Genomic DNA, 14059 nt, shown 5'->3' on the forward strand with positions numbered 1-14059 from the left:
TCCTGCCTCCTTTGCCCATTCTTTAGCAGTGGCAAGGAGCTTCTTCTTCTTCTTTCTGGGGTTTTATGTGCCAAAACCAGTTCTGATTATGAGGCACGCCATAGTGGAGGGCTCCAGATTAATTTTGACAACCTGGGGTTCTTTAACGTGCACTACAACGCAAGCACACGGGCATTTTTGCATTTCGCCTCCATCGAAATGTGGCCGCCGCGGCCAGGATTCGATCCCGCGATCTCGTGCTCAGCAGCGCAACGCCTTAACTGACTGAGCCACCCCGGCGGGTGGGCAAGGAGCTTCCTCGAGCGAGAGGTTAGGTTTTCGTTAATGAAGCTGTTGCCCTGGTTGTCTCTTAAGGCTTGCCTATTGGCAATCCATGCATCCCTCAGTTCCTGCCGTGCAAGGTGGACAATAATTCCGCGCGTTTTTCCTTGCTTTGCCGGGAGCCTATGAACTGCCACAAGATCTTCCTCGCATAGAGGTTGAAGTTCAAGCATCTGTGCAAGGTCATTTACCTTTTCGCGTAGGTTTTTATCGTCAGCCTGAGGTACACTGTGTATTTCTATGTTAAGATGTCTGCTATGTCACTCAAGTGCATCTATGTCAGCCTGAATCTGACCGAGCTCCCTAGGGGAAGCATACTTCTCTATTTTTTCTACTTTCCGTCTGACAGTGTTTATTTCTTTTTCGTGGCTCTCAAGCCTTCTTTTAATTTCATCGAAGTGATCGGAAAGTGTTTGGATGGACTGTTCGATCCCTTCACCTTGTTTGGCAGACTAACAAGCAAATTTAGTTTTTGGTCCATTTCAGCAAGTTTTTTGATTATTTCATTTTCATTCTTACATGCTTTGGCAGAGGAGGAGCTTTTACTTCCTGTAGGTTTGCAAGACTCGCACTTCCAAGACTTTTTGAATTTGTCTCTTTTGCCCTTAATAGCACTCTAGGCAATGCCGGAGCAGGTACCGCTGATATGAAAATTCACAATGTGAACAAGTCAGAAACAATTCGCCTTCATCTATCACAGAGCAGCATTCACAGCAACACGACATAGGTTGCAACTGTACAGGTCACTGGCTTTCCAAAAATAAGGCAATCAAAGCAACAAATGAACCCAAATTTGTAGATTGGCAGTGGCGGAAAGAGTGCGCGTTGCAAGATGAGTAACGTAGAGAAAGAAACCAACCTGGCAAACACAGAAGAGCGATAAGTGCCGTGTCCTTTGCGCTCCACCGCCACAGCCAATATGACAGGAAACGCCCCTGGCTCAATTACAAGCTGCACTTCGTCAGCGACGGTGGCAGCACACGTGGTCCGGCTTGCAAGCAGATTATACAACACGCCGTTTTCAATTTTGCTGTCATTTTGAAGTGCATAGTCTGCTGGCAAGCACGCATTCATTGCACCGACGCCCTGCTTTTTAGTGTAGAAAGATTGTACAGTGCATCTTTCAAATGCCTTTATTTGCTTTGGTGCGGCCATGACTCTTTTCGGCCATTACCGATTGTAATTTTAGCCTGGTGAACTGCTGTCCTCAACACTGTTCTCTAAAGGTAACACGTAATTTTGTCACAGCAGCTGCCGATCTGCAATGATGAAGCTACGTAAGAAAATTTATTACTATCGTGTTGTTTCTTGCCTGCTTTTGTAGGCGGAACGTTAAAGAGCAAAGACAATAATCGCAGAAAACAATATTATAGTGAAATAAACCAGGTTAATATTTATAAACTGCATGGTGCAAGGAGGAGAAGCGGTTGACTAAACTAAGAATCGAAGGGTACATAGACATATTCACGATATTGGAGACTCTTCAATATAAGACAAATGGTCATTTCATGAAATATGTCTAGGTGAAAAAGTTTTTACTGGCGTAAGCACTATGTCAATTTTGTTGTAAGGCACCAAAAGGCATAGCCAAGAAACCAGTTCCTTCATTACGAGATTAGAACAAATTTTTCTCAAAATGAAGAGAGGCCTTACACCTAAAATTGCATTCTTTGATTAATAGCCATTGTTCAATTATGGACCGCTCAAAATGGCCAAAATGGTCTGTTTTTCTTTCAGAGAACTGGTTCTAGCAAAGGCTGTAAACTTACATAATCCAAGTGCTCGGGACATGTAATGTTATAAAAAATGGTTTCAGAAAGATATAGTACGCAGAAGTGCACAGAGCTGAAGCTGAACTTGCAAAAAACTCAGTTTTGGCACATGTTTATCTGCACGTTTAACGTTGAGGTGCTCCTAGTAAAAATATGTCAAATATCACATCTGCTACCACATTGTAATGTTTTTTATTGGTAAAGCTTTATCAAATTAGTTGTTGTGCTAATCAAGAAAAAAATTGTATAAGTGGTCTCCCACTAGTCTCAAAATTTGTATTGTGGTTTGTCTAATCCACATAGCCTCTTGGCAGCTAAGAGAAAATGCACGGACTTGAGCATTCCTGCACCGATAGAGGGGAATCTAAACTGCTTCCAAGTTAATTCCTTCGTTACTGAGTGGCTACAAGCCGCTTCAGTCAAGAAGACGCTGCTGGATTACATGTATTTACCTGCATGTTGCTGTCGGCCTGCTTGGCTTTGTCACTAAGGCTGCCAACTGTCCAGTGGACGCAGTCAGGACGCGGTGGTGGTGGGAGGCAACTGCAGGAGCCTCCAGGCTGTACCTGCAACAAAGTTGCACAAGTGTGTTTAGTTCTACCATGCCAAAATTCACAAGAAAAATGCAGCAGTTGTCTGCGTAACATGGCCAGCAATACAAATAAATGTAAACGTATAGGGCCTACAACACTAGAACACCGTCAAAAATAAAACCGCATTATGTTTATGCAAATGCAAGCGAAGATGGAAAGAAAGTGCAACCGAGCTGTGCATGGATGCTCGGTTGGAACCTGAGCTCATGCCATCAAGTCATCTGCTAGTCAACTGTAAGCCTACCTTCTTAAAATGTCACTGTATATTTGCTTAGTCTGCATTAATTTTAAGATGCATAAATCCAAGTTCAACATCTCTTGAGACGTAAATCACCAAGCTAATCCAATTAACGAATTTCCATGGTTGTTAAAGAAACAAAGTGCAAGCTGACAATGAAGCTGGCCAACTGGTTAGTGAAAAATAACGTGCTTTTCAAAATCTTATCCTTGTTTTTCTGCCCATTTCTTGCTCTAGCATTAGAATACCTGACAACTTTCACATTTTTGACATTTCACCCTGCTAATTTTATTCCACAATGCATAATACTGCAGCAAAAGCAATAACGTTTCCCTTTAACGGTAAACAGTGGTAGAACAAAGAATATCCCTGGAGCCAATGTTTCGACTTGAGGACTTCTCTCTTTCTTCTTGTCGAAACATTGGCTCCAATGATGTTCCTTGTTCTACCACTCTTATCATTTCACGTCGCCATTTTCCTGTGTGCACCTGTCCTTTTAATCTTGTGTCAACGAAATTGTAATAACCGAGAATTAGTAAATGTAGCTGATGAGAAACTTGACCTTGGTGGTATACAGATTACAACAGAGTAACTGGGCAACATCTAGGTACAGAAAAAGCAGGCTTGTGTGTCTTTCGCCTCCAGCCATGTCTCTTCCTTGCGCGATTACTCTGTCTCTAAACAAACATATTATCCTTTGCACAAAAATACTAAAATGAATAAAGGCAGGAATGAGTACACTAAATTACAACAAATAGCACCATACTTCTAAGGAGATATGCCAAAGTGTCCGCTATGATCTGTCTGACACACAACCTGCTGTCAAAGATGGCTACTTGCTGTAGAGTCTGTGCTAACAGCGCTAACATATTGGGCAGAAACTTGGAGGTTAACAAAGAAGCTCGAGAACAAGTTAAGGACCCCACAAAGCGCGATAAAACGAAAAAATGTTAGGCCTAACACTAAGAGACAGGAAGAGAGCGGTGTGGATCAGAGAGGAAACGGGGATAGCCAATATTATAGCTGACATTAAGAGAAAAAAATGGAGCTGGGCAGGCCATGTATGCATATAGTAGATAACCGATGGATCATTAGAGCTACACAATGGGTGCCAACAGAAGGGAAACGCAGTCGAGGACCGCGAAAAACTAGGTGGGGTGATGAAGTTAGGAAATTTGCAGGCCCAAGTTGGAATCAGATAGCACAAGACAGGGGTAATTGGAGATCACAGGGAGAAGCCTTTGTCCTGCAGTGGATATAAATATGGGCTGATGATGATAATGATGACTTGCTGTGGCTGTTGCCAAATGAGCTTCTTTAAGTGCGGCAGGCTTAGGATGTTGGTTGAAAATTAAGTTGCTTAAAGATGTGCTGCATCGGAGAGCATGTTTCCTTTTGTTTATCTATTGTAGCATTATCTGGTCTCTATGTTCCTTTCCATGCTATTCACAGTGCACACTTAATAAGGAGATAAGGGACAAGCAGATGGTGGCATTCACAGCACACACATTCCAAGGAGCTAAGGGACACACAGAGTGCGAAAGAGGACAGTTCTTTTTCACTGTCTGTCTTTCGCTTATTCTTTTGGCATGTGTGCGCTATGAACACCATCATATTGAACTGTTACCAACTTGCCCAAGCTTCAGCTCTTGCGCTTGGGTGTTTTTGTCTACAAAATGCCCATATGTCAGTAGTAGTGTTGCTGATACAGTAGAACTCCGCTGATATGTTTTTCACGGGACCGTAAAAAAAACCTAAGAGCCGGGAAATGCAAGACCCGGGAAACAGAAAAAATTGAGAAATGGGAGTAGTGTTGAACTGCACACAATATTATTTTAATTTTTCCATGTAAAAAAAAGTTGTAGTTTCGCCCGACAGCCGAAGTATCGATTGCGATAGCCATTTAGTACACAGCTATACAAAGTAAGAGTAGTAGTTTTATCGTCCGTATAAACTTGTAAACAATCGCTTATTAACAATATTAACAAGCATGGTGTCAGCGCCCACAGGTCAACATGAACACATCACACTCGATGAGAGCGGACACGTGCTGTCAAACGCTGGCGTGAGGAATTTAGGCGCCGCTGCTGCTGTTGTCTGGTGCTGTTGTCTATTGCTTTAACGCAAACCGAGCGCTGAGAACACACAGCACACACAAAGTTACGAGCCGCCGATCCACCTACACTGCATAGACTCTGCCCCAACGTAGATCGCTTTCAAGATATGGCTCGCGCGACCGTGCGCCACTGTGCAGTTAATTCCAGACGACAACTACAGTGGGCACAACGCTTCCCGCTATTCCTCCCCCTCGGTCCCTCACCGGTGCCTCGAGCACAACGGAAGAAGGCGCGCGCTTCCTCCCTGCTTTTCTTTCTTTCGCACGCGTGATTTTGACACGGTCGTCGGCTCCTCTCGCACGCTTGCACTCGCACATACAGCATACGGCACGCGGCGATGGCGTTATTGCCCTTGGACTTTATACGGAACATCTATGAGCGAAAACCAATTTTATGGCCGCAACGCGTCATAGACACCATCTTTAGATAGCAAATATGGATCTCAAGGGCCATACTTTTACTAGCGGAAACCAAAAATATCTCATAAGTGTTGCCCCCGGCACTTTGGGCGGCCAATGCCACCGTCAAGCAACCAAGCCCAGTGGCATGAAAAGTCAAAATGACCGCTCAGGCCGGCGCAGGGTGGCAGTTCACAACGTATGATGCGGGAATGCTTCCACAGTTGCGATGTAACAGCAGGGTTACCAATGCATTGGGTTCTAGGGAGCTGTGCTGGGACTGGCCGGAAACGACGTAACAGCCGGGAAAACGCAGCACTCGGGAACGTAACAGCGAGGTTCTACTGTATTTGCATGTATGAAAAGGGGATGCTTACTTAATTCCAGAACAATTTGATTGGTTCTTCACATTGGTTCTACCCTTTTATATGTGACTTCTGATGCTGATCTGGCTAAAGTCGTCTAGCCTAATTACAGCCTTATTTTTTTTGTAGAGAACAATGGAGATACATTCCAGTGCTTCTGAATTGAACTCGTATGTAAGCGGCCACCACATGCAGCCGCTCACATTTCTTCATATGAATATGCAATCAGCTCGCTCAAAAGAAGAAAACTTTCTCTTATTTCTTGATGAGTTCAACTTCTTATTCACCGTTATTATGATGACTGAAACTTGGTACCGTAATGATACAGACGTGTTTTGTATTGACGGATATAATGTTGTATTCCAAAATAGAAAATCAAGAATTGGTGGTGGTGTAGACTGGTTTTTTGTAAGAGTATGATGAAGATTTGTCTCTGTGCACGGAGGACATTGAGGCGTTAACCTTAAAGTATCAGAACTATATGTTTGTAGTAATATACAGGCCACCTGATGGCAATATCGATTCATTTATTCAATATCTGGAAAATTTTGTTTTCTGTTGTCAATGAGCTTAATTACACAGTAGTACTGGGAGGAGACCTTAACATAGATATGTTGAGCAATACGCCTAAACAGGCGAGATTTACAGACCTTCTTGCTTCCTTTTGCTTAAGAAACGTAATCACCATCCCAACGCGTATGACCAATACCAGTTCTACTTTACTAGACCTCTTCATTACGAATAGTACAAATAGTTCCATACAGGCAGGCATCTTTGATGCCCCAATAAGTGATCATTTGCCCATATATCTAGTCCTAGGTAAGATAACTAATGAAAGGAGTCAAATGCTTCCTGTCACTTATTTTCAACAAATAAATCCACGAACGCTATCTTCTTTCAGAGAGGAAATTACCGCACTAAACTGGAATGGTGTTCTATCTTGTTCTTCAGCTGATCTCGCTTATGATTGCTTTATTGATACTCTATGTTCTGTGTATAGGAAATATTTTACTTATAAAGCTTTAAAGAGACCAACACGGGCGCGGAAACCTTGGATTTCTTCAGGAATACTTAATATGATAAAAGAAAAAAATAGGTTATATCGAGAGTTTCTGAGGATGCAAGATCCAGATAAATTTAAAGCTTTTAAGGCATAAAGGAATAAACTCACTAAAATACAAAAACAAGCTAAACGAAACTACTACTTCATGATGTTTGATGGTGTCACCGATTCCAAGCAATTATGAAATAAACTAAATTCTATCATATCTACTAAACAAGTGACCAACGATATTAGTGAGTTGTCATTCAACAATGAAACATGCAAGGGTACAGTGTTAGCAAACAAGTTCAATGAGTATTTTACCTCTTTAGTTGACAGTACTCATAATTGCGATTCATTAGCTTATTTGCCTCCCGCTCTAACTGGTTCTTTGTTTACTAATCCCACAGATGTGCAAGAAAGAGGTCACCAGTGTTTTTTGGAATTTCAAAATGAGTAAAAGCGAGGACATAGATGGCTTAAAATTAGAACCAATAATATTTATTTTGGATCTCATATGTGCTTGCTTAGTACACATTTATAATCTGGCGTTTACCACAGGAGTGTTTCCCCAGAGAATGAAAACTGCTAAAGTAACGGTTATATATAAAGGCGGAGATAAAAGCAATTTAGGTAACTATAGACCAATTTCGATTTTGCCAGTTTTTTCAAAGGGGTTTGAAAAACTCATTTTCATTCGACTGTCTGAATTCTTCAATAAACATAACGTTATTACGTCGTCACAATTTGGTTTTCAGTCAGGCCTGTCAACCGAAAGTGCCTTACTTTACCAAAAGGAATTGATTCTAAAAAATATGGAAGCAAAAAAACTTACCTTAGGAATATTCCTTGATTTCTCTAAGGCTTTCAACAGGATAAATCATGCTACAATGTTAGAAAAACTCCATTGTTATGGCATTCGCGGTGTCATTTTAACTCTAATAAAAAGCTATTTGTCAAATCGCCAACAGTGCGTATCAATCAACCGAGAGCTGTCATCATCCCTGAAAGTTAGCAATGGGGTACCCCAAGGCAGCATATTGGGACCTCTGTTATTTAATATTTTTATTAATGATATTGTACAAATTGACAGCTCTGTAGATTATGTAATCTATGCGGATGATACAAGTCTATTTTTTTCTGGTGAAATGGCTGATGACCTCATTTTGTCTGCTAATGAAGTTCTAAATAAAATACAAGCATGGACTGTGCCAAATTCACTACACATTAATTGCTAAAACCAAGGCTGTATTATTCCGTGCGAAATCTAAATTTTACGAAACGTCTCTCAAGCTAACCCTTACTAATAACGAAATTGAATTTTCCCAAACAGTTAAAACTCTTGGTGTTCTCTTTCAATAACATGTGGCTTGGAATTACCATACTGAACACATAAGCCATAAAAGAGTTGTAGGCGTGTTGCGTCGGTGTCAAAATATACTACCTGTAAAACAAGAACTATTATTATATAATGCTTTTTTATTGCGATAGCAATTATATGGACACAACGGAATTTCTGCCGTCGCCGTGAGGTTCCCTATAGATAAAATCTTCGCCGCGCGCCGTATGCCCGAGCGGAAGCGTGCGGGGACGCGCACTATCACGGAGAGCGAACACACTCAATCTCCCACGCGCAAGCAAGGAAGCGGGAAGCCAGCGCCGGAGGGAGCGGGGGGGGGGGCACACTTCTACTCTGCCAACAACCGCGCTCGTCGCTCGCTCGCACCGTCTCTTATCTCCCCACGGCTTTGACTTTTCTGCGCCGTGCATTCGCCGCTCAGTTTCCGTTGAAGTGATAGACCGCACGTACCTTCGCCGCTGCGGCGTATGCGCTTGCTGCCAGCGTTTTGACAGTCGTCTGCAGTCATCCAGTGTGATCTATTCATGTTTGTTTGTGCGTGCTCACGCCACGCTTGTTCATTCAGTTAGTTATAGTCGGGCCACATTTTCCAACGCACGCTACACATGCAATGCTGCCCGGATCGGCAGTGCAGCGCTACAGGTGTGTCCCTTCGCACGCGCTGCCCACGGGAAGCGCTTCTCATCAACACCACCGTTTCACACGCGCCTTCTCGTGGTCATCGAGTCTCTCTTCATGTCAGTCTACTTACGCCGCAGCACACCTGCTTACTTAATCAGCTCATGTTTACTACAATTCATATTGCTACGAAAGCCGCTCACCTTACTTCGTATGACATTGCTGTGTTGCTATCGCATTCATTGCTTCGCCCTTAGGGCGAAACTGTGACATTTTTTTCTTCACATTTATATTATTGTCATCTGGTCTGGGCCACAGGCTCTAAAGCATCATTAAATAATCTGGTAGTGTTACAAAAAAAGGCCCTACGGTGCATTGAAGGTGTATCACATAACGCACACACCGCTTCTTTATTTCTAAAGTATAGAATTTTAAGAGTAAACAGTTATTACAAATACCAGCTTTTGTCAACATTTAAATCAGAAATACGCCGAGGAAGTACCCTCTTACGTACTGTGGCCGATTTGCAACCAAATCCTGCCAGTCACGTTACTCGACATACAGAGAGTTGGTACGTACCATGTCCTCGCACTAATTACGGACTCCAAACATTACATTGCTGTCTTCCGAGTGTACTGAACAAGTGGAAGTTAACAATTGAAAGTTTACGTATCTTGTCTAAAACTGATATATTACGTAGGATGTGCTGATTGTGCTATTCATGAATATTAGGTCATTTTTTGTGATGGCTAATTAGTGTCATTTATTTATCTATTGCTTTGTTTTTGAATGTTCTTTATGTATTTCAGTTTTATTTTACGCTTTGCTGTGACAGGCCACATGCGTGTTTTTGTGTTGTCACTCTCCGCTGCCTGTAATTTTGTTTTGTTTACCGGGTGATGGGGCCAGTCAAGCTGTGAATCGCAGTTTTTTTCCCATCACACCCAACCACGTCTACGTGTACTTTTATGTACCTGCCATGTGGTTAAATAAATTCAAACTCAAACATGGTACTGAACTTGCCAATATTATTTTAAAGGTGGAATAAGGTAGGTAGCTATTGTATTTTTTGAAGTGCCCTTGTGCAGATGCTTAAAGGTTGTCTTCTGTTGTCAAAAATTGGATTCAAGCCATAGGAGGGTAGTTGTCAAAGTGTAATGAAAGCCTCCTGGTAGACATGCTGAGTTGTGCTGCTGGGGACACTTATTGGTTCGCCCTATGGGGTAATGCTGCTAGGCTTATGGGTGCTTTAACATTGCAGTGCTAGCAGGATGGCCAGCATTACAAAACACATTAAAACGACTGTAAGGAGGGATATCGTGCTATGGTATCATAATTGGCCCACCAAGTGACCACCTTTGCTTACGCTATGTGGCTGTCTGGCGTAGTTTACTTAACCTGACTGCCATCTATACACAAGGAGGAGTAGAGAGGCAAAAAAGGGACCTTCGATTAATTTTCTTGCATCACATTTTTCTTATAGTGCAAGATTTGTTACTCAAAGTGAAGCTTGCTCTAGGGAGAATATCTGCATTTTTTTTCATATGTATACCAAACAAGGATTGCTTTGTTCACAGTGTCACATTTTATATTATACTCACGTGACACTAAGCCCACTTGTTTAATTGCAGGTGTGGCTGGGCCTGCAGAGAAAGTGTAAGCAGACTGCCGTGTTGCTGATCAGTGCCGATCTACACACCTGAGTTGGTCTTACATCATCCAGGCACCAGTGTGCTTTGCTTCATCATTGACAATGTAATATGATATGGAGAGCTTGCACCTGGATATCAGTTGTGAGCTTGAGTTTTAAAAAATGTGTTAAGATAGAAGACCCAAGGGCAGGCCTTGGTGATAGATACACTCGTGTTCTTTTTTTTAAAGTGCTCTTTTTGCAATGTTCTTCGTGGACCTATTTTCAGCAAATGCTTACACTCCTTAATTGGAAACTGCCATGGAGCTGGTTTATGCATTAAACTATCACTCTTTCACCGAGAAAAAGCCTTACTTAGCACAAAATAGGAAAGGCAAGGAGGTGACAGGATAGAAAACTACTAACAACCATCCAATTTTACTGCTTGCACAGCAATATAAAGCGAGAGGTGAAAAGAACACAACAGATCAAACTGCGAAAAGGGCGCATGCTTTGGTTAGCATGAGACTTGTTTTCAATAATAAATAAGCAGTCTCACTATCTAATAATCTTCTGGATGGGGAGGCAATTCACAGGGTCCCTGTCACATATATAAGGAAAGCCTCACAAATCTCTCCAGCCCTATGGTCCTTATATATTGCAACAGTTGCACAGATTTCAAACGAAATGGTGCAAGTGAGCAGTGCACTACCAGGTGACTGCCAAATGGACTGCGCATCAAGTTGCCGGTCATTTGTACATTGGCCTGTTCTGCTGATGTAGCGTCTGCAGCACGATGTAGTATTTCATCTACAACTACACCTTGTACTCTACATACTTTTTTGCACGCTTTTTTTCTCTGGTAGTGGTGCATGCCTCTTCATTATGTACACGCCTACACAGCAAAGCAAGCTTGTTCTATGCCTAGAAAGAATTGTAGGAAAATTGTAGGAAATTGTAGGAATTGGAACCCCATACAGCTTCTTTGCTAGGCAGACAAGCTTCTGGGATGTGATGTGCTTGTGTCATTTGTACAGCACACTGATAGTGCAGGTGCGGGCCTCATCTTGGAAGAAAGTGCACTGATGGCACCATTCACGGCACAGGTGACTCTCACAGAGTCAGGCAAGGCACCAGTGTTGATGTTTGTTCCCTTGCCCAAAACAGCATATTTAGGTTCAGTGTAGTTGTAAGAAGACAAGTTTAACATAACTTCCATGGATTGAGTAGGTGCTTTTTTCTTAGAGCACCAAATTTCTTTTCTTGCAACTACTTGCCCTGGTGTTTCCTTAGCGTCGGCATGAAGTTGGCACGGAGTTACGCATCCAGGAACTCATGAACAATGACCCTGTAGTTGGCACTTTGCGAAGAATCCATTGGCTTCCAAGCCCTTCATTTTCAGTTGGGTACTTTTACTTGTACTGTCAGCAATTTCTTCTCGGCTTGCTGAATTATCTTGAGGCCCCACGCTGATGCTATTGATTGTCTTCTACTGAAGACTTTTCAGGATAAGAATCCTGGCTTTGCAAGTGTGGTTTAAGAAAAGGTGGCACTTACAGGTGGCTATTCAAGACGTGAGTGAAATGAACCGGCAAGTCTTGGTTACATCTTGTGTGTAGTCCTGTAGGAGTTAAAACATTTGACGAAAAATTGTATCGTCGCTCACACAATGATAGCACTTGGTTATTCACCACAACTTCATAATCATATTACCTGGCTGAATGAATTTTCGCCGAACCCTTGACAATACCTTCTACAGAACTTATAGACAAAACATTGTAACCAAGACTTAGTGGTTTGTCTCACTCGCACCCAGAATAGAAATCTGTAAGTGCCACCTTTCCTGCAAACAGACTTGAAAAGCACAGAACCTTATCCTGAAAAGTCTACACTTGAAAGCATCGGTAGTGTCAGCGTGGGGCCTCAAGATAATTCGGCCAGCTGGGAAGAAATTACTGGCAGCAAGAGTTCAAGAATGCTGACAGAAAATCAAGAGCTTGGAAACTAGAGCATTCTTCTCAAGGTGTGAACTAGAGCAGACCATTATTCGGGTCTTCCGGGACATACAGCTAAATGTCAACTTCACAGCGAGACTAATGGACAGACTATGGGCAGTTGCAAGAAAGCTTGACGTATTATAACCAAAACAGCCTGTTCAAACCACGAAGTTATCTTGTGCTTGTCTTCCTACAAGCACACTAAACCTGAAACTGCCATTCTGTGCAAAAGAATGAACTTAAACACTGGCACTTCATCCAACAATGATGACAGTAACCTGCATCATGGAAGGTGCCAGCAGTAAGCTCTTTCTGAAGCACGAGAAAGGCCCCCAAGCTTACCTTCCATTGTGTAATCCAGGAACCTGTCTCGGCTCCAGAACAGGAGATTTTTGGCTTGGCTTGGGTCCATGACCACAAAATTATCATTATCACACCGAATGCATTAACAGCTGCAGACTCAGGTTAATGTCTTTATCTGCTTGATTTTGTGCACAAAGACTGATAAAAGAGTGCCCAATGTGACTAGTTATCCTGTCCAGGAGTCCGTGATTTCAAGAAGTCTGACAGTCATTTTATTGGATAACAATCACAAAGCAAACTTGTGCTGTCATTTGAAACAATACCATGGACTTTAAGGAATGGTGCCAATTTTTTTTGGTGTGATGAGCACTTGCACTGCATATATAATTTTGGTTAAAAAGAAACTAAGGCAGAATGGGCCATATAAAATTATTGGCAATAATTTTGGCATAGGTAGATTTTTGCTCAAAACACCTGAAAGTTTATTGTTTTAGAAAGTATGAAATTTTGTTAAATGTAGCTTCTGTCAGATGATTCTATATAAGCATTTGGCCTTATGAAATACTATTCGCTTTAAATAAAATTTTGGGGTTTTATCTGTCAAAGCCACAATATTATTGATGAACGACATATTGTAGTGCCAAGGCACAAATACACAGATGATACACAGAAGCACGTCACAGGCGCTACTAACAACTTTATTCGAAACTCAGTGAGATACTGTATATATACTGTTACAAACGCGCAGGCGCACCAGCCGCTTCAGGCAGACTACAGAGGGCGATTATCAGGGCTAACACAATCATTTTGGTGATCTAAAGAAAGGAAGTTCTGCGTCGCACAAAACAACAGAGGTCTGATTTACACAAGCACTAAAACCTTACATAACTAACTTTTTTCTTTTATGTAAAATGCGTCCAACAGCTCACATGCGATTTTATCTTTACTTCTGCCCAGGATCTTCACATCATGAAATCTCGCACGACAAGGGCAGGTTTTACAGCGCACTGACAGATGCGCATTCAAGTCTGTAATGTTGTTAGCATGCTCCCTCATTCGATCATGATGCCGCGGCCAGTTTGTCCTACATAGGACTTTCCACAAGACAGTGGGATTTCATAAACGACTCCGGGGCCGCATCGCCCGTAAGGTGTTACATGTTGTACTTGGCAGCCTTCTTTAGATCTGCCCATTATGCGGGGACACAGTTAGGCGAGCCTATTGGGCCACTCCGCTCACTGGCTCTGGCCTCACTTGCCGGTGTGCCCGCTTTTGTAGTGTTCTCTGTTCCCAATAGGCTGGCCC

The 14059-nt window shown here is 42.3% G+C and overlaps 1 long non-coding RNA gene across 1 annotated transcript in view; it reads right to left on the reverse strand.

Moving 5' to 3' along the window:
• LOC125942198 (uncharacterized) overlaps positions 1 to 14059 on the reverse strand; it is a 32259-nt gene that overhangs the window by 11531 nt on the left and 6669 nt on the right. Inside the window, exon 3 of the long non-coding RNA XR_007464891.1 lies at positions 2546 to 2659. This is a non-coding gene — a long non-coding RNA (uncharacterized LOC125942198). The remainder of the gene's footprint in view (positions 1 to 2545; positions 2660 to 14059) is intronic.

The sequence above is a fragment of the Dermacentor silvarum genome, chromosome 1 (assembly GCF_013339745.2).
Source record: "Dermacentor silvarum isolate Dsil-2018 chromosome 1, BIME_Dsil_1.4, whole genome shotgun sequence".
Taxonomy (NCBI): domain Eukaryota; kingdom Metazoa; phylum Arthropoda; class Arachnida; order Ixodida; family Ixodidae; genus Dermacentor; species Dermacentor silvarum.